This window comes from Anas platyrhynchos, chromosome 16 (assembly GCF_047663525.1).
Source record: "Anas platyrhynchos isolate ZD024472 breed Pekin duck chromosome 16, IASCAAS_PekinDuck_T2T, whole genome shotgun sequence".
NCBI lineage: Eukaryota > Metazoa > Chordata > Aves > Anseriformes > Anatidae > Anas > Anas platyrhynchos.
Genome location: NC_092602.1, coordinates 4,848,126 through 4,866,646, shown reverse-complemented (window position 1 = coordinate 4,866,646; position 18,521 = coordinate 4,848,126). Strand labels below are relative to the sequence as shown.

General features: G+C 50.4%; 1 protein-coding gene across 10 annotated transcripts in view; it reads right to left on the bottom strand.

Moving 5' to 3' along the window:
• The window catches only part of LOC119718632 (uncharacterized), a 145,485-nt gene extending 131,436 nt beyond the window's left edge, over nucleotides 1-14,049 (bottom strand). For 5 of the 10 annotated variants that reach the window (XM_072024335.1, XM_072024342.1, XM_072024341.1 and 2 more), the window contains exons 1-6: nucleotides 13,659-14,049; nucleotides 13,370-13,558; nucleotides 10,694-10,850; nucleotides 9,925-10,113; nucleotides 7,582-7,739; nucleotides 6,799-7,002 (exon numbers count right to left, since the gene is read on the bottom strand). The gene's annotated coding sequence lies outside the window, so the exon portion shown is untranslated. Of the gene's footprint in view, nucleotides 1-6,798; nucleotides 7,003-7,581; nucleotides 7,740-9,924; nucleotides 10,114-10,213; nucleotides 10,472-10,693; nucleotides 10,851-11,599; nucleotides 13,272-13,369; nucleotides 13,559-13,658 lie in introns of those variants that run through there. The other 5 variants (XM_072024346.1, XM_072024336.1, XM_072024337.1 and 2 more) reach the window with 5 other exon arrangements.
• Between the last annotated feature and the right edge of the window lie 4,472 nt (nucleotides 14,050-18,521).

The following is an 18,521-nucleotide window of genomic DNA, read 5'->3' as shown; positions in this document are numbered from 1 at the left end:
CCTGTCAGCAGATCTCTTCAGGGGAGCTACCTGAGATCTTGGCCCAATTCTGGAGAGAGGTACCTGCCAGGGTACCTTCGCTTTTCCTCGCTGATCACATTTTCCAAATCTGCTGGGCTAGCTCCACATGCAGAATTGCTTGCCAATGCCAGCCCAGGACCCCTCCACGTTAGCTTTCTGCCAAGTTTGCCTCTCCTTTCCAGCTAGCTGCATGCCTGCAAGCCACCATTGCTTCCTCCACGAAGCTTCTGCAAATGTTTGGGCTTCTTGCTGACACAGATTTAGCTCTGGGTACCTGCAAAGCCCTTCAGGGCAGGGACGCCACAAGTCTGGCCAACTTTCCTGCTAAGCGTATGCCTGGTAGCTACCCTTGCCTTCTCACCTCGGCATGCTTCTGCAAAAGGTTTTTCCTTCTGCCAACACACATTTTTTCTCTCTGCATATCAAACTCGCATATATCTAGGGATATCTCCAGGACAGGCAACAGGCAATTCAGGCTACTTTGGAGGGTTTACATGCCCGGGAGCTCCCTTGGCCTCCACCACATTACACTTAGCAAAAAGTTTTGCCTCCCTGCCTTACTCCTGGACTACAGCAGCGTACCCGTCCGGGGTCGCTACCTCAATTTCAGTCAAATTGGCAATTACGTGCATGCCCAGTAGCTACCCGTTCCTCCTCCCAGGCATACTTGCAAAAGTTTTTTGGCCTCTTCCAGAGACTGACTTGTGCATTTAGTCCCTAGACCCCTTCAGGCTAGGTACCCAAGAGCATTGGCCAATTTTGGAGGGAGCTGCATGCCAACAGGCTTCTCTTGCCTTCTCTTGATCTCCTTTGACAAAAGTTTGTGCCTACGTCCACACGCAGATTGACTTTGGCAGCCTGTCCGCAGATTGCTTCAGGGGAGCTACCTGAGATCTTGGCCCAATTCTGGAGAGAGGTACCTGCCAGGGTACCTTCGCTTTTCCTCGCTGATCACATTTTCCAAATCTTCCGGGCTAGCTCCACATGCAGAATTGCTTGCCAATGCCAGCCCAGGACCCCTCCACGTTAGCTTTCTGCCAAGTTTGCCTCTCCTTTCCAGCTAGCTGCATGCCTGCAAGCCACCATTGCTTCCTCCACGAAGCTTCTGCAAATGTTTGGGCTTCTTGCTGACACAGATTTAGCTCTGGGCACCTGCAAAGCCCTTCAGGGCAGGGACGCCACAAGTCTGGCCAACTTTCCTGCTAAGCGTATGCCTGGTAGCTACCCTTGCCTTCTCACCTCGGCATGCTTCTGCAAAAGGTTTTTCCTTCTGCCAACACACATTTTTTCTCTCTGCATATCAAACTCGCATATATCTAGGGATATCTCCAGGACAGGCAACAGGCAATTAAGGCTACTTTGGAGGGTTTACATGCCCGGAAGCTCCCTTGGCCTCCACCACATTACACTTAGCAAAAAGTTTTGCCTCCCTGCCTTACTCCTGGACTACAGCAGCGTACCCGTCCGGGGTCGCTACCTCAATTTCAGTCAAATTGGCAATTACGTGCATGCCCAGTAGCTACCCGTTCCTCCTCCCAGGCATACTTGGGGAAGTTTTTGGCCTCTTCCAGAGACTGACTTGTGCATTTAGTCCCTAGACCCCTTCAGGCTAGGTACCCAAGAGCATTGGCCAATTTTGGAGGGAGCTGCATGCCAACAGGCTTCTCTTGCCTTCTCTTGACCTGCTTTGACAAAAGTTTGTGCCTACGTCCACATGCAGATTGACTTTGGCAGCCTGTCCGCAGATTGCTTCAGGGGAGCTACCTGAGATCTTGGCCCAATTCTGGAGAGAGGTACCTGCCAGGGTATCTTCGCTTTTCCTCGCTGATCACATTTTCCAAATCTTCCGGGCTAGCTCCACATGCAGAATTGCTTGCCAATGCCAGCCCAGGACCCCTCTACGTTAGCTTTCTGCCAAGTTTGCCTCTCCTTTCCAGCTAGCTGCATGCCTGCAAGCCACCATTGCTTCCTCCACGAAGCTTCTGCAAATGTTTGGGCTTCTTGCTGACACAGATTTAGCTCTGGGTACCTGCAAAGCCCTTCAGGGCAGGGACGCCACAAGGCTGGCCAACTTTCCTGCTAAGCGTATGCCTGGTAGCTACCCTTGCCTTCTCACCTCGGCATGCTTCTGCAAAAGGTTTTTCCTTCTGCCAACACACATTTTTTCTCTCTGCATATCAAACTCGCATATATCTAGGGATATCTCCAGGACAGGCAACAGGCAATTAAGGCTACTTTGGAGGGTTTACATGCCCGGAAGCTCCCTTCGCCTCCACCACATTACACTTAGCAAAAAGTTTTGCCTCCCTGCCTTACTCCTGGACTACAGCAGCGTACCCGTCCGGGGTCGCTACCTCAATTTCAGTCAAATTGGCAATTACGTGCATGCCCAGTAGCTACCCGTTCCTCCTCCCAGGCATACTTGGGGAAGTTTTTGGCCTCTTCCAGAGACTGACTTGTGCATTTAGTCCCTAGACCCCTTCAGGCTAGGTACCCAAGAGCATTGGCCAATTTTGGAGGGAGCTGCATGCCAACAGGCTTCTCTTGCCTTCTCTTGACCTGCTTTGACAAAAGTTTGTGCCTACGTCCACATGCAGATTGACTTTGGCAGCCTGTCCGCAGATTGCTTCAGGGGAGCTACCTGAGATCTTGGCCCAATTCTGGAGAGAGGTACCTGCCAGGGTATCTTCGCTTTTCCTCGCTGATCACATTTTCCAAATCTTCCGGGCTAGCTCCACATGCAGAATTGCTTGCCAATGCCAGCCCAGGACCCCTCTACGTTAGCTTTCTGCCAAGTTTGCCTCTCCTTTCCAGCTAGCTGCATGCCTGCAAGCCACCATTGCTTCCTCCACGAAGCTTCTGCAAATGTTTGGGCTCCTTGCTGACACAGATTTAGCTCTGGGTACCTGCAAAGCCCTTCAGGGCAGGGACGCCACAAGTCTGGCCAACTTTCCTGCTAAGCGTATGCCTGGTAGCTACCCTTGCCTTCTCACCTCGGCATGCTTCTGCAAAAGGTTTTTCCTTCTGCCAACACACATTTTTTCTCTCTGCATATCAAACTCGCATATATCTAGGGATATCTCCAGGACAGGCAACAGGCAATTAAGGCTACTTTGGAGGGTTTACATGCCCGGGAGCTCCCTTGGCCTCCACCACATTACACTTAGCAAAAAGTTTTGCCTCCCTGCCTTACTCCTGGACTACAGCAGCGTACCCGTCCGGGGTCGCTACCTCAATTTCAGTCAAATTGGCAATTACGTGCATGCCCAGTAGCTACCCGTTCCTCCTCCCAGGCATACTTGCAAAAGTTTTTTGGCCTCTTCCAGAGACTGACTTGTGCATTTAGTCCCTAGACCCCTTCAGGCTAGGTACCCAAGAGCATTGGCCAATTTTGGAGGGAGCTGCATGCCAACAGGCTTCTCTTGCCTTCTCTTGATCTCCTTTGACAAAAGTTTGTGCCTACGTCCACACACAGATTGACTTCAGCATCCTGTCAGCAGATTGCTTCAGGGGAGCTACCTGAGATCTTGGCCCAATACTGGAGAGAGGTACCTGCCAGGGTACCTTCGCTTTTCCTCGCTGATCACATTTTCCAAATCTTCCGGGCTAGCTCCACATGCAGAATTGCTTGCCAATGCCAGCCCAGGACCCCTCCACGTTAGCTTTCTGCCAAGTTTGCCTCTCCTTTCCAGCTAGCTGCATGCCTGCAAGCCACCATTGCTTCCTCCACGAAGCTTCTGCAAATGTTTGGGCTTCTTGCTGACACAGATTTAGCTCTGGGTACCTGCAAAGCCCTTCAGGGCAGGGACGCCACAAGTCTGGCCAACTTTCCTGCTAAGCGTATGCCTGGTAGCTACCCTTGCCTTCTCACCTCGGCATGCTTCTGCAAAAGGTTTTTCCTTCTGCCAACACACATTTTTTCTCTCTGCATATCAAACTCGCATATCTCTAGGGATATCTCCAGGACAGGCAACAGGCAATTAAGGCTACTTTGGAGGGTTTACATGCCCGGAAGCTCCCTTGGCCTCCACCACATTACACTTAGCAAAAAGTTTTGCCTCCCTGCCTTACTCCTGGACTACAGCAGCGTACCCGTCCGGGGTCGCTACCTCAATTTCAGTCAAATTGGCAATTACGTGCATGCCCAGTAGCTACCCGTTCCTCCTCCCAGGCATACTTGCAAAAGTTTTTGGCCTCTTCCAGAGACTGACTTGTGCATTTAGTCCCTAGACCCCTTCAGGCTAGGTACCCAAGAGCATTGGCCAATTTTGGAGGGAGCTGCATGCCAACAGGCTTCTCTTGCCTTCTCTTGATCTCCTTTGACAAAAGTTTGTGCCTACGTCCACACGCAGATTGACTTTGGCAGCCTGTCCGCAGATTGCTTCAGGGGAGCTACCTGAGATCTTGGCCCAATTCTGGAGAGAGGTACCTGCCAGGGTACCTTCGCTTTTCCTCGCTGATCACATTTTCCAAATCTTCCGGGCTAGCTCCACATGCAGAATTGCTTGCCAATGCCAGCCCAGGACCCCTCCACGTTAGCTTTCTGCCAAGTTTGCCTCTCCTTTCCAGCTAGCTGCATGCCTGCAAGCCACCATTGCTTCCTCCACGAAGCTTCTGCAAATGTTTGGGCTTCTTGCTGACACAGATTTAGCTCTGGGTACCTGCAAAGCCCTTCAGGGCAGGGACGCCACAAGTCTGGCCAACTTTCCTGCTAAGCGTATGCCTGGTAGCTACCCTTGCCTTCTCACCTCGGCATGCTTCTGCAAAAGGTTTTTCCTTCTGCCAACACACATTTTTTCTCTCTGCATATCAAACTCGCATATCTCTAGGGATATCTCCAGGACAGGCAACAGGCAATTAAGGCTACTTTGGAGGGTTTACATGCCCGGAAGCTCCCTTGGCCTCCACCACATTACACTTAGCAAAAAGTTTTGCCTCCCTGCCTTACTCCTGGACTACAGCAGCGTACCCGTCTGGGGTCGCTACCTCAATTTCAGTCAAATTGCAATTACGTGCATGCCCAGTAGCTACCCGTTCCTCCTCCCAGGCATACTTGGGGAAGTTTTTGGCCTCTTCCAGAGACTGACTTGTGCATTTAGTCCCTAGACCCCTTCAGGCTAGGTACCCAAGAGCATTGGCCAATTTTGGAGGGAGCTGCATGCCAACAGGCTTCTCTTGCCTTCTCTTGACCTGCTTTGACAAAAGTTTGTGCCTACGTCCACATGCAGATTGACTTTGGCAGCCTGTCCGCAGATTGCTTCAGGGGAGCTACCTGAGATCTTGGCCCAATTCTGGAGAGAGGTACCTGCCAGGGTATCTTCGCTTTTCCTCGCTGATCACATTTTCCAAATCTTCCGGGCTAGCTCCACATGCAGAATTGCTTGCCAATGCCAGCCCAGGACCCCTCTACGTTAGCTTTCTGCCAAGTTTGCCTCTCCTTTCCAGCTAGCTGCATGCCTGCAAGCCACCATTGCTTCCTCCACGAAGCTTCTGCAAATGTTTGGGCTTCTTGCTGACACAGATTTAGCTCTGGGTACCTGCAAAGCCCTTCAGGGCAGGGACGCCACAAGTCTGGCCAACTTTCCTGCTAAGCGTATGCCTGGTAGCTACCCTTGCCTTCTCACCTCGGCATGCTTCTGCAAAAGGTTTTTCCTTCTGCCAACACACATTTTTTCTCTCTGCATATCAAACTCGCATATATCTAGGGGTATCTCCAGGACAGGCAACAGGCAATTAAGGCTACTTTGGAGGGTTTACATGCCCGGGAGCTCCCTTGGCCTCCACCACATTACACTTAGCAAAAAGTTTTGCCTCCCTGCCTTACTCCTGGACTACAGCAGCGTACCCGTCTGGGGTCGCTACCTCAATTTCAGTCAAATTGGCAATTACGTGCATGCCCAGTAGCTACCCGTTCCTCCTCCCAGGCATACTTGGGGAAGTTTTTGGCCTCTTCCAGAGACTGACTTGTGCATTTAGTCCCTAGACCCCTTCACGCTAGGTACCCAAGAGCATTGGCCAATTTTGGAGGGAGCTGCATGCCAACAGGCTTCTCTTGCCTTCTCTTGATCTCCTTTGACAAAAGTTTGTGCCTACGTCCACACGCAGATTGACTTTGGCAGCCTGTCCGCAGATTGCTTCAGGGGAGCTACCTGAGATCTTGGCCCAATTCTGGAGAGAGGTACCTGCCAGGGTACCTTCGCTTTTCCTCGCTGATCACATTTTCCAAATCTTCCGGGCTAGCTCCACATGCAGAATTGCTTGCCAATGCCAGCCCAGGACCCCTCCACGTTAGCTTTCTGCCAAGTTTGCCTCTCCTTTCCAGCTAGCTGCATGCCTGCAAGCCACCATTGCTTCCTCCACGAAGCTTCTGCAAATGTTTGGGCTTCTTGCTGACACAGATTTAGCTCTGGGCACCTGCAAAGCCCTTCAGGGCAGGGACGCCACAAGTCTGGCCAACTTTCCTGCTAAGCGTATGCCTGGTAGCTACCCTTGCCTTCTCACCTCGGCATGCTTCTGCAAAAGGTTTTTCCTTCTGCCAACACACATTTTTTCTCTCTGCATATCAAACTCGCATATATCTAGGGATATCTCCAGGACAGGCAACAGGCAATTAAGGCTACTTTGGAGGTTTTACATGCCGGGTAGCTACCTTTGCCTGCACGAGTTTGTACTCAGGAAAATTTTGATTTACCTGCCGTAGTTCTGGCTTGAGTTCTATACCTGTCTGTTATTTCTTACTTGCTTGTCTCTGCATGTCCTGAGGAACTCACAGGTTACCTGAAATTGCACGCAGGCTCCCCAGTTGTTTCTCTGTCTGTTGAGGTCCGGTCCTCTTTGCCCCTTTCGGCTTCTGCCAAGTATCTCCTGGAGCCTTTCCTTTTGGCATTCTCTGAACAGAGCTGAAACCTCAGCTTGCTGCCTCAGACTCCTCCAGGGCTGTTGCTCTAGTACTTTTGTGTACATCCATGTAGGTTCCCAACCCTGTAACAATGGAATAGACAGTTTTTGTTGGATTTTGTTTTGTTTGGTTGTTTCTTTTCATTGTGACCTTTTCTTTCTTTGGTCTTTCCTTCAATCCTACCAGCTGTGTTAGTTTGAATCCGCCTCTTAGTTTTGTTGTTTGCTTTTTTCAGACATCAGCACACCACCCCATCTTCCTTGTGCAGTGCCTCCAGCACAGAATCAGAGAAGGGCTGGTGTGGGAAGGGACCTTAAAGACCATCCAGCTCGAGCCCACCTGCACTGGTGCCCCAGCACCCTGGTGGGAGCTGCAGGTCTGGTCTGGGGCCAGCTCTGGCTTGAGGGTGACTGAGGCTGTGGCTGTGAGCCCCGCAGTGACATATGGCAGTTGCCTAGCACTACTGCAGGTCACAATACCCCTGATAGGACAGGGCTGCCATGACCTCACGATCCCTGTCCTTGGCTTTTAAGGAGCTGGGTCCCCATGCGTGGTCCTGAGCGACTTGGTGGACGTGCGAGTCCACGAGTCTCCAAGTGCCACAGCGCGGACTTCTCGCTCTTTCCCCTGGAGCTGCTCACTGCCGTTTGCTTCCATCATACCTGTGTTCCTGAGAAGGTCCACATCCGTGACGTCCATGCCCGAGCTCCCTGGAGCTCACGGCTGGGCTGTCCTGCCAGGTGCCTGGAGCAGACCGGAAAAGTTTGGCCTCCGTGCATTAGTTCTGGGCAAAAGCAGCATACCCGCTGCGTGCCAAACCCTGTTTGGGCATCAGAACAGAATCCTCAAGTCTGCGCTGCCCTAAGTCAAGCCTTTTCCTTCATTAGTTATAAAAGGAACATTAAAGTTTACTCTTAATAAGATAATGAGATTAAGGAAGTACATGCTAACCATACAAAACTACAATACTCAACTTTTTGCCCAAATCATGCCAATTGTCATCCCAGGGTGGGACAGATAAGCTTAGAACATAAAAGTGTTAGGAGGTAGTGGGAAAAAAATTCATGGTAGGAAAAAACTTGCAGTGAGGAAAAAAGGGAGAGCTCGGAGGGTGGGGGGCGGGTGCTCTTCAGAAAGAGCAGATTTTTCCCCAAGAACCTTTGCTTGGTAGCTTGGCAAAGTAAACATGTGGCCAATTCAGGCATCCGTGGCAGAGGAGCTGAGTGAGTGTGTCCCCAGGAGATGTTAGGAGGATCACGGGGAGCAAGACAGCCTCCTGCCCGTGCGCATCCAGCAGCATGACACCATTTGCCACGGGCCTTGTGCATGTAACCTTTCAACTGAAATGGCAAAGCCTGGCCAAGGAAGGATGCCAGCCAGCATGTGGTCAAGACTATTCAATTCTTCCCCTCTCCAATAACGGTATTTAAACTAAGAGGGATTTAAATCAAGACTTCAATCAAGTTTTAAATCAAGTTCAATCAAGCTCATTCCCAGTTGCAGCCTCGAGTTCCACAACATCAAAACTCTCTCTGATATAGAGAGACACACCACCACCCCCTCCGTGCTGCCTGTCCCTTCTGAAGAGCCTATAGCCAGACATTGCAGCACTCCAGTCATGGAAGTGGTCCCACCACATTTCAGTGATGGCAACCAAGTCATAGGCTGCCTGCCTGCACAATGGCTTCCAGCTCCTCCTCTTTGTTGCCCATGCTGCATGCATTAGCATAGATGAACTTCAGCTGGGCTATTGCCTGCTCCCCTGGCCTTGACACTGTTCCCCCGGCACACCTCTAACGAGTCTTATTCCCTCCCTGTCCTCATCCCCCTTCCTTCCTAGTTTAAAGCCCTCAATGAGCCCTGCCAGCTCCTGTGCTAGTGTGTTTTCCCCTTCAAGGCAGGTGGGACCCATCTGCAGTTAGTGGGCCAGGTGCCGAGTAAAGCACTCCACGGCCATAAAACCCCAAATTTCTGTGTTGGCACCAGCCTCTGAGCCACCTGTTAATCAGGTGGGCTTTCCAAGTCCCCTCTGTACCCCTCCCTGCCACTGTAGGGATGGAGGAAAGCACGACCTGTACTCCTTCTCCATATACTAATTGTCCCAGTTCCCTTAAAGTCTTATTTGATAGCCTTCAGGCTTCTCTCTTCAATATCATCTCTGCCAGCCTGAACTATCAAGAGGATAGTAGTCAGAAGGGCAAACCAACTTAGGAAGCTTTCTAGCAATGTCCCTGACCCTGGCCCCGGGGAGGCAGCAGACTTCCCTACAGGTAGGGTCAGGCTGACAAACAGGACCCTCTGTTTCCCTGAGAAGGGAGTCGTCTACAACAATCACCCTTCTTTCTTTCTTTGTGGAGGCAGTCCTGAGGTGTGGAGTCAGCTTCCTTGCCTTAGGCATCGTCCTGGACAGAGGGTTCACCTCATCCTCACCCAGCGGTCTCTCAAGCTCCAGGAAGGCTGGGACAGTAGGGAGGGGGGTTGTCTGCAATGTCGAGCAGTGACCTGTTTCCATTCCTCCTCACCTCCTAGGTCCCCTCCCTCTGCTCAGTAGGGCAGGGGGTCCACCCCCCTTTGGGGCGCCTCACGCCAGTACCTCTCCTTCAGATCTTGCAGGGAGTTACCCCACAGCTCTGACTCCCGCTCGCCCTCCCTGAGGGCCCTCAACCTCTCCACCTCCTCCAAGTTTCCTGCTAAGCGTATGCCTGGTAGCTACCCTTGCCTTCTCACCTCAGCATGCTTCTGCAAAAGGTTTGCCTTCCGCCAACACACATTTTTTCTCTCTGCATCCGAAACTCGCATATCTCTAGGGATATCTCCAGGACAGGCAACAGGCAATTAAGGCTACTTTGGAGGTTTTTTTACATGCCTGGTAGCTACCTTTGCCTGCAGGAGTTTGTACTCAGGAAAATTTTGGTTTACCTGCCTTAGTTCTGGCTTGAGTTCTATACCTGTCTGTTATTTCTTACTTGCTTGTCTCTGCATGTCCTGTAGAACTCACAGATTACCTGAAATTGCACGCAGGCTCCCCAGTTGAGGTCCGGTCCTCTTTGCCCCTTTCGGCTTCTGCCAAGTATCTCCTGGAGCCTTTCCTTTTGGCATTCTCTGAACAGAGCTGAAACCTCAGCTTGCTGCCTCAGACTCCTCCAGGGCTGTTGCTCTAGTACTTTTGTGTCCATCCGTGTAGGTTCCCAACCCTGCAACAATGGAATAGACAGTTTTTGTTGGATTTTGTTTTGTTTGGTTGTTTCTTTTCATTGTGACCTTTTCTTTCTTTGGTCTTTCCTTCAATCCTACCAGTTCTGTTAGTCTGAATCCTCCTCTTAGTTTTGTTGTTTGCTTTTTTTCAGACATCAGCACACCACCCCATCTTCCTTGTGCAGTGCCTCCAGCACAGAATCAGAGAAGGGCTGGTGTGGGAAGGGACCTTAAAGACCATCCAGCTCGAGCCCACCTGCACTGGTGCCCCAGCACCCTGGTGGGAGCTGCAGGTCTGGTCTGGGGCCAGCTCTGGCTTGAGGGTGACTGAGGCTGTGGCTGTGAGCCCCGCAGTGACATATGGCAGTTGCCTAGCACTACTGCAGGTCACAATACCCCTGATAGGACAGGGCTGCCATGACCTCACGATCCCTGTCCTTGGCTTTTAAGGAGCTGGGTCCCCATGCGTGGTCCTGAGCGACTTGGTGGACGTGCGAGTCCACGAGTCTCCAAGTGCCACAGCGCGGACTTCTCGCTCTTTCCCCTGGAGCTGCTCACTGCCGTTTGCTTCCATCATACCTGTGTTCCTGAGAAGGTCCACATCCGTGACGTCCATGCCGAGCTCCCTGGAGCTCACGGCTGGGCTGTCCTGCCAGGTGCCTGGAGCAGACCGGAAAAGTTTGGCCTCCGTGCATTAGTTCTGGGCAAAAGCAGCATACCCGCTGCGTGCCAAACCCTGTTTGGGCATCAGAACAGAATCCTCAAGTCTGCGCTGCCCTAAGTCAAGCCTTTTCCTTCATTAGTTATAAAAGGAACATTAAAGTTTACTCTTAATAAGATAATGAGATTAAGGAAGTACATGCTAACCATACAAAACTACAATACTCAACTTTTTGCCCAAATCATGCCAATTGTCATCCCAGGGTGGGACAGATAAGCTTAGAACATAAAAGTGTTAGGAGGAAGTGGGAAAAAAATTCATGGTAGGAAAAAACTTGCAGTGAGGAAAAAAGGGAGAGCTCGGAGGGTGGGGGGTGTGCTCCAGGGCCACAAACCTGTTGCATAAGGGCACCCAGGAAGGCTGGGACGGTAGGGAGGGGGGTTTTCTGCAATGTTAAGCAGTGACCTGTTTCCATTCCTCCTCACCTCCTAGGTCCCCTCCCTCTGCTCAGTAGGGCAGGGGGTCCACCCCCCTTTGGGGCACCTCACCCCACTACCTCTCCTTCAGGCCTTGCAGGGAGTTACCCCACAGCTCTGTCTCCCGCTCGCCCTCCCTGAGGGCCCTCAACCTCTCCACCTCCTCCTTGAGCTCCGCCACCAGGCTGAGCACGCCAGCCACCTCATACACACCGCGTCCCTGCCACCCTCAGGCACTCCCTGCACCCAGAGACCCGAGCCACCACAGTTTTGAGCGGGCGTTCAGTCCGGGTGGCTGCAGCCCGTCTAAAAAGAGCTCTCTGCCTCGTGAGGATCATAGCGGTTTACCTACAGGCAGGCAGCCGGCAGAAAACTTCTTCTTGTGAGTGGGGCGGAGCGTGCCGCCCTGCCTCACCTCAGCGCAAACCACCGCCCCTCACCTGTTTCCCGCCTTCAGCGCTCGCGCCTCTTTGGGCGGATTTTTAACGGCTGGGGAGGGGGCGCTGCTGCCTCTGCCTCTGCCTCCTCAGCCGCCCTCATGGGGGCTGCCGGGTCCTAGCAGCGCCCTCGGTGTTAGTTCTGGCACAAGCTGCATGCCCGTCTGTTAGCTGTTGCCTCCCGATCTCTGCGTGTCCCGTAGCACTCACAGATTAACTGAAATTGCACGCAACAATCACCCTTCATTCTTTCTTTGTGGAGGCAGTTGGGGAGGGGAGTTGTCTGCAATGTCGAGCAGTGACCTGTTTCCATTCCTCCTCGCCTCAGAGGTTCCCTCCCTATGTTCAGAAGGGCAGGGGGTCCACCCCCCTTTGGGGCGCCAAACCCCACTACCTCTCCTTAAGGCCTCTAAGGGAGTTACCCCACAGCTCTGTCTCCCACTCGCCTTCCCTGAGGACCCTCAACCTCTCCACCTCCTCCAAGTTTCCAGCTAAGCATATGCCTGGTAGCTACCCTTGCCTTCTCACCTCGGCATGCTTCTGCAAAAGGTTTTTCCTTCTGCCAACACACATTTTTTCTCTCTGCATATCAAACTCGCATATATCTAGGGATATCTCCAGGACAGGCAACAGGCAATTAAGGCTACTTTGGAGGGTTTACATGCCCGGGAGCTCCCTTGGCCTCCACCAGATTGCATTTAGCAAAAAGTCTGGCCTCCCTGCCTTACTCCTGGACTACAGCAGTGTACCCGTCCGGGGTCGCTACCTCAATTTCAGTCAAATTGGCAATTACGTGCATGCCCAGTAGCTACCCGTTCCTCCTCCCAGGCATACTTGGGGAAGTTTTTGGCCTCTTCCAGAGACTGACTTGTGCATTTAGTCCTCAGACCCCTTCAGGCTAGGTACCCAAGAGCATTGGCCAATTTTGGAGGGAGCTGCATGCCAACAGGCTTCTCTTGCCTTCTCTTGATCTCCTTTGACAAAAGTTTGTGCCTACGTCCACACGCAGATTGACTTTGGCAGCCTGTCCGCAGATTGCTTCAGGGGAGCTACCTGAGATCTTGGCCCAATTCTGGAGAGAGGTACCTGCCAGGGTACCTTCGCTTTTCCTCGCTGATCACATTTTCCAAATCTTCTGGGCTAGCTCCACATGCAGAATTGCTTGCCAATGCCAGCCCAGGACCCCTCCACGTTAGCTTTCTGCAGAGTTTGCCTCTCCTTTCCAGCTAGCTGCATGCCTGCAAGCCACCATTGCTTCCTCCACGAAGCTTCTGCAAATGTTTGGGCTTCTTGCTGACACAGATTTAGCTCTGGGTACCTGCAAAGCCCTTCAGGGGAGGGACGCCACAAGTCTGGCCAACTTTCCTGCTAAGCGTATGCCTGGTAGCTACCCTTGCCTTCTCACCTCGGCATGCTTCTGCAAAAGGTTTTTCCTTCTGCCAACACACATTTTTTCTCTCTGCATATCAAACTCGCATATCTCTAGGGATATCTCCAGGACAGGCAACAGGCAATTAAGGCTACTTTGGAGGTTTTACATGCCGGGTAGCTACATTTGCCTGCAGGAGTTTGTACTTAGGAAAATTTTGGTTTACCTGCCTTAGATCTGGCTTGAGTTCTATACCTGTCTGTTATTTCTTACTTGCTTGTCTCTGCATGTCCTGTAGAACTCACAGATTACCTGAAATTGCACGCAGGCTCCCCAGTTGAGGTCCGGTCCTCTTTGCCCCTTTCGGCTTCTGCCAAGTATCTCTTGGAGCCTTTCCTTTTGGCATTCTCTGAACAGAGCTGAAACCTCAGCTTGCTGCCTCAGACTCCTCCAGGGCTGTTGCTCTAGTACTTTTGTGTACATCCATGTAGGTTCCCAACCCTGTAACAATGGAATAGACAGTTTTTGTTGGATTTTGTTTTGTTTGGTTGTTTCTTTTCATTGTGACCTTTTCTTTCTTTGGTCTTTCCTTCAATCCTACCAGCTGTGTTAGTTTGAATCCGCCTCTTAGTTTTGTTGTTTGCTTTTTTCAGACATCAGCACACCACCCCATCTTCCTTGTGCAGTGCCTCCAGCACAGAATCAGAGAAGGGCTGGTGTGGGAAGGGACCTTAAAGACCATCCAGCTCGAGCCCACCTGCACTGGTGCCCCAGAACCCTGGTGAGAGCTGCAGGTCTGGTCTGGGGCCAGCTCTGGCTTGAGGGTGACTGAGGCTGTGGCTGTGAGCCCCGCAGTGACATATGGCAGTTGCCTAGCACTACTGCAGGTCACAATACCCCTGATAGGACAGGGCTGCCATGATCTCACGATCCCTGTCCTTGGCTTCCAAGGAGCTGGGTCCCCATGCGTGGTCCTGAGCGACTTGGTGGACGTGCGAGTCCACGAATGTCCAAGTGTTTAAACTAAGAGGGATTTAAATCAAGACTTCAATCAAGTTTTTAATCAAGTTCAATCAAGTTTTAAATCAAGATTGATCAAAATCAATAAATTATTTCTTCAGAAAGGGTGGCAACTATTAAATACCTGCATGCCTGATGGATCAGCAGTGGCTAACATTGCTCCCCCAGCACCAGTCATCCAGCCCTACTACCCCGTCTATGTGCACTTTGCAGAGGGACCAGTCCATGCCCTGTACTACCCTGCTGTGCTTTGCTAGCTCTTTGCAGGCCCCTGGGGAGTTAGTCTCTTGGTTTCTCCTCCTTACAGGATGTTCCCAAGGGCTTTCCAACCTGTCTTTGCTGAGGGTCAGCCTGAAGCACCACCCACATCAGGCACAGCAGGGCTGGCTCTGGTCCCTGCTCACAGCAGTCTTAACACAGCCAGCCTTCACCAGCTGCAGAACTGTTGTGAATCCACTGCTGCTGGCTGTCCTGCAAGGCTTGTCCTTCCAGCAGTCCATGTTAACAGAGTCACTCAGCAAACATAAAACTATCGCCTTGTATTTACTGCAAGAGAGAAAAACACAGTGACATCTCTTTCCTTTCTCCTATTCTTGATGGCCCTTTCCCTATCCCTGCTGTTTGAGGGGTTCATCATCTCATACACCTTAAGCAGCTCTTCAGCCACACATGGCTACATGTGGTAAGTCCCTCTGGACAAACTTTTAGCAGTATTTCATCAAAAGATGAGACTTCCAAAATGCATCTCACGTTGTGTGCAGATGTTCCCATTTGCCCTCCACCAGGTAGCAGGAAAACTCCTCTTATGTCCACCTGGGCGGTCAAAGCCATGTTTTTGAGCTGCAGATCTGCCTGGCTTCACCACAGTACTGTGATTATGGGCAGAATCTGATTTTCTTTCCCCTTCCTTACTGGGCAGAATGGGAACCACACAGAACAACTCTTTCTCCTGGCTGGCCACAGAACTCTGGGAAATGGAAGAACAGTTTTGTAAGAAAGCAGGAATCAGGAGTTGTTTCTCCCTTGAGAAATTTGGGCTAGATCCATTTTTCACTCTGTCACTTCCTTCAGCAGGACATACTTTCAACATGTACCACATTGGTTTAAGGTTTTTCTTCTTCTTTTTTTTTTTTTTTTTTTTTTTTTTTCCTCTGTTTCATGAAGAATATTAAGCATGCTTTTTGTCCTTTTTGCACATTTTCTACTGTGTAACTTTACAAATGTTTTCAATTCATGAAAGTGACACTGTGACAAATTCACTTTTATTTTTCAGCTCTATCACTTTTCCAAAGTTGAGAAAGTTTCAAGAATCTACAGGTTTAAAAAAAAAAAAAAAAAAAAAAAGGGAAATGAAAGAGAAAAGAAAAAAATACTGGTTTTCCTTGTATTAATCTGTAAAAACAAGAAAAGGAAATCTGCCTGTCTCGGCACAGCTCATTGTTTGAGGTTGGTGGGAGAGAAGCCCTTCTGAACACATAATCTGGGACTGCTGAGGTTACGTTTCACCTTGGCCAGCTCCCTTAGCCTTTATCGCCACTTGCTGCTGCTGTGCTCAGATCAATGTACCACTGGCACTCTGCAGGGAAGCAGCAGCCCAGAGCTGGAAGGAGGAAAGAAGCAGCTTCTCATCTCCCTGCAGCTAGCCCTGACCCAGTAAGCAAACAGAGTCAGCGGGGCCAATCAGCCATTTATTCTCTGCACTTATTTCCACTCTGCATTTATTTCCCCTACACCTTCAAATGTCTCCATTATTCTGCTCCAATACAAAATCAACCAAGTCTCCTGAAATCACTGATGACTGGAGCAGATTAGGAACATGCACAGGGTCAGGAGCTGCTGAGATGCAGTTAAAAAAGCTCCTTATCACCTCTCAGCTCTTTTTTTTTTTTTTTTTTTTTTTTCCCTCTGGCTGCCCAAGCAGCATAGAGGTGGCAGCACCAACATGCCTGGAGGTGCTGACTCTCCGCTGTTTGTATGTTCCTGGGTGGCTTCCAGATGTACCAAAAGGGCTCCAGCAGGAGGACCTGCCAGACATCCCACAGATTTGAGACCACAGCCTGATGGAGAGCACAGATATACATGTACTCTGCCATGGTATAAATCTCTGCAGGGCTGTCTCCCTGTGTCTAGAGATGTTTCCCTTGCACTGTTGTGCAGCCATTCTCTCCTCTGAAATGCTGCCAGTTTGGGGCTGTCATTGTGACAATTTCTTCATCATGCAAATAGGTCCCCTTGCCTGCCTGTCATTCGTGTCTCTCTCATTCAGCTGCCTGCTGTATCTATGCACTGGAGACTCTTGCAAAGAAACCCTCTACACCCACCAGTTTAATAATCCCCTTGAATATGGAGTGGATTCTGCCTGTGCAGCCTTGCAGATCTGCTTATGAATAAATTAGCTCTGCTTTGTGAGACTAAATACATCCGCATACTCTGGAAGGATCTGTAATTACATTTGAAATGTAATCATATGTTAGATGGGAGTGTGTTTGTTGCTGTTATGATTTATTTTTCTCTTTTTCACACATACACACACACACACACAAAATTTTTTCTATTCAGTCTAAATTGATGATCAGCAGTGGGAGTCTCACTGGTGTTTGGCAAGATGATAATGGTTCCTGGACAAGGGTGTCCTTCAGATGTGCCCATTACTGAAAATTATTCCACAGATTCCTCACCTTCTCTTAAGTCCTATCTGCAGCAGACTTCCGGACTGCTTGCTGCTCTGAGCCATGTTGGCAAGGTGTGGTTGGCCAGGTAAGCTGGCTGAAAACAATGCTAACTCATCATTCTCACTCTGCTGAGAACAGTGTTCATGCTGGGATGTGCACTGCTCAATGCAAAACTTCTGGGGTCTCCTGACTCTGGGGTGATGCCAGTGGCTCTCTGCTGCACAGTGAGTCCAGCCTTGCCTGTCAAACCCTTCAGTCCCTGTTTGTATCTTCCACCTATCCTCTGCAAAGGTGAGTCCAGATCTGGCAGGAAGGGATTGCTTCCAGTCACTTTACTTCATAAAAGGTTCTTTGCTTTCTGCCATGCTGACTTGCTTCTGATGGTTTGTGATATCAAGGAGCAGCATCTTATGCTGATTCCCACTTTGGACTGAGTTGTTTTGTTTCTGCTTCAGAGACTCATGAGTTCTCTTTGAGTCCCAGGCTGATGACCGAAGTTATTGTGAGGATCTGGCCTTGCAGCCTTTCTAATCTGCACGAATGCCCTCACTACTGTGCCATCAGTAATTCCACAATAGAAACTTCTCCCAGTGCAAAAATGCCATCCTAGACCTGAGAAAACAAAGACAATTTTCTCTGAAGTTAATAAACCTCCAGCCTGGAGTTGGACTCAATGATCCTTGTGGGTCCTTTTCAACTCAGGATATTCTACGATTCTATGAACCTCCAAAAATGTTAATTTAAAGAAATGAGCACTATCCAGTGGAGGAATGTTCCAATATCCATTTTTATGTATGCACTTCAGGGCAGCATATTCACACCCTGCACATCAGACCTACTGCTGCCCTATTGCAGCTGATAACCTGCAGTTGTTATCACCGAGTGTCCTCCAGACCACAGTTCGCAGATCCAGGGTCATGCCCAAGTGGTTCCCACTTCTAGGACTGAACAAGTCTGCTCAGGTGATTTCCATGTGCCCAGCTGACAGTTCATGGACTGCAGTCTCTCACTGCCAAACGGTATCTTTCCAAGTTTGCACACACTGCAGCATTCATTACCTGCTCAGCCTTCTGCTGGGAATCCCCCTCTGCATGGTGACTTCCCCGTCTGTCTCAGCCTCATAGCACTGTGCTGCAGTTTCAGTAATGTGCTGCAGTCACTTGGGTGCACTTAGCAATTTCCTCTCCATGGTGTTTCCTACTGACTTATAATCAGTGCTTTTCCCAAAGGCAGCTTAGGAAATAGCTCTGCTCCAAGGAGGGGGAGAGGTTTCCTTGCCTAGCAGAGCACAGCTCTGAGTTTGCTTAAGGAGCAAATGATGCACCCTGCCTTAGTGCTGCCATGCTGGCATCTGCTGAGATACTATGTAGCTGGCATTGCTCCCCAGGCCTGTATTTAGGGATGTTGTCCCAAGTGGGGTTGTCCCAAGTGGGGTTTTCTTTACTATACACGGGCTTTTGTCCATCTTGTGAAGTGTCTTGGATGCTGACTGTTAAAATCTCACAAACATCAGAACATATGTACAGAGCCTGGGGAATGGACCACACATACTTGTTGGGATGTTTGTGTGCTCTTGCTTTAGGCATTTTGTCAGCAGTTTTTAACTTCTAAGAGAGCTTAGGTGTATCAATGCACTTTCAGCCTACCTGCACACAGCCTGATGTCCAGTCCAGTCACTAGTCCTGGCATTGTTACTTTTGACTCAGCCTTGGATGGCACATATGTGCATTGCTGTTCCTGAGGTACAACTCTTTGACATCAGTCCCACTGCT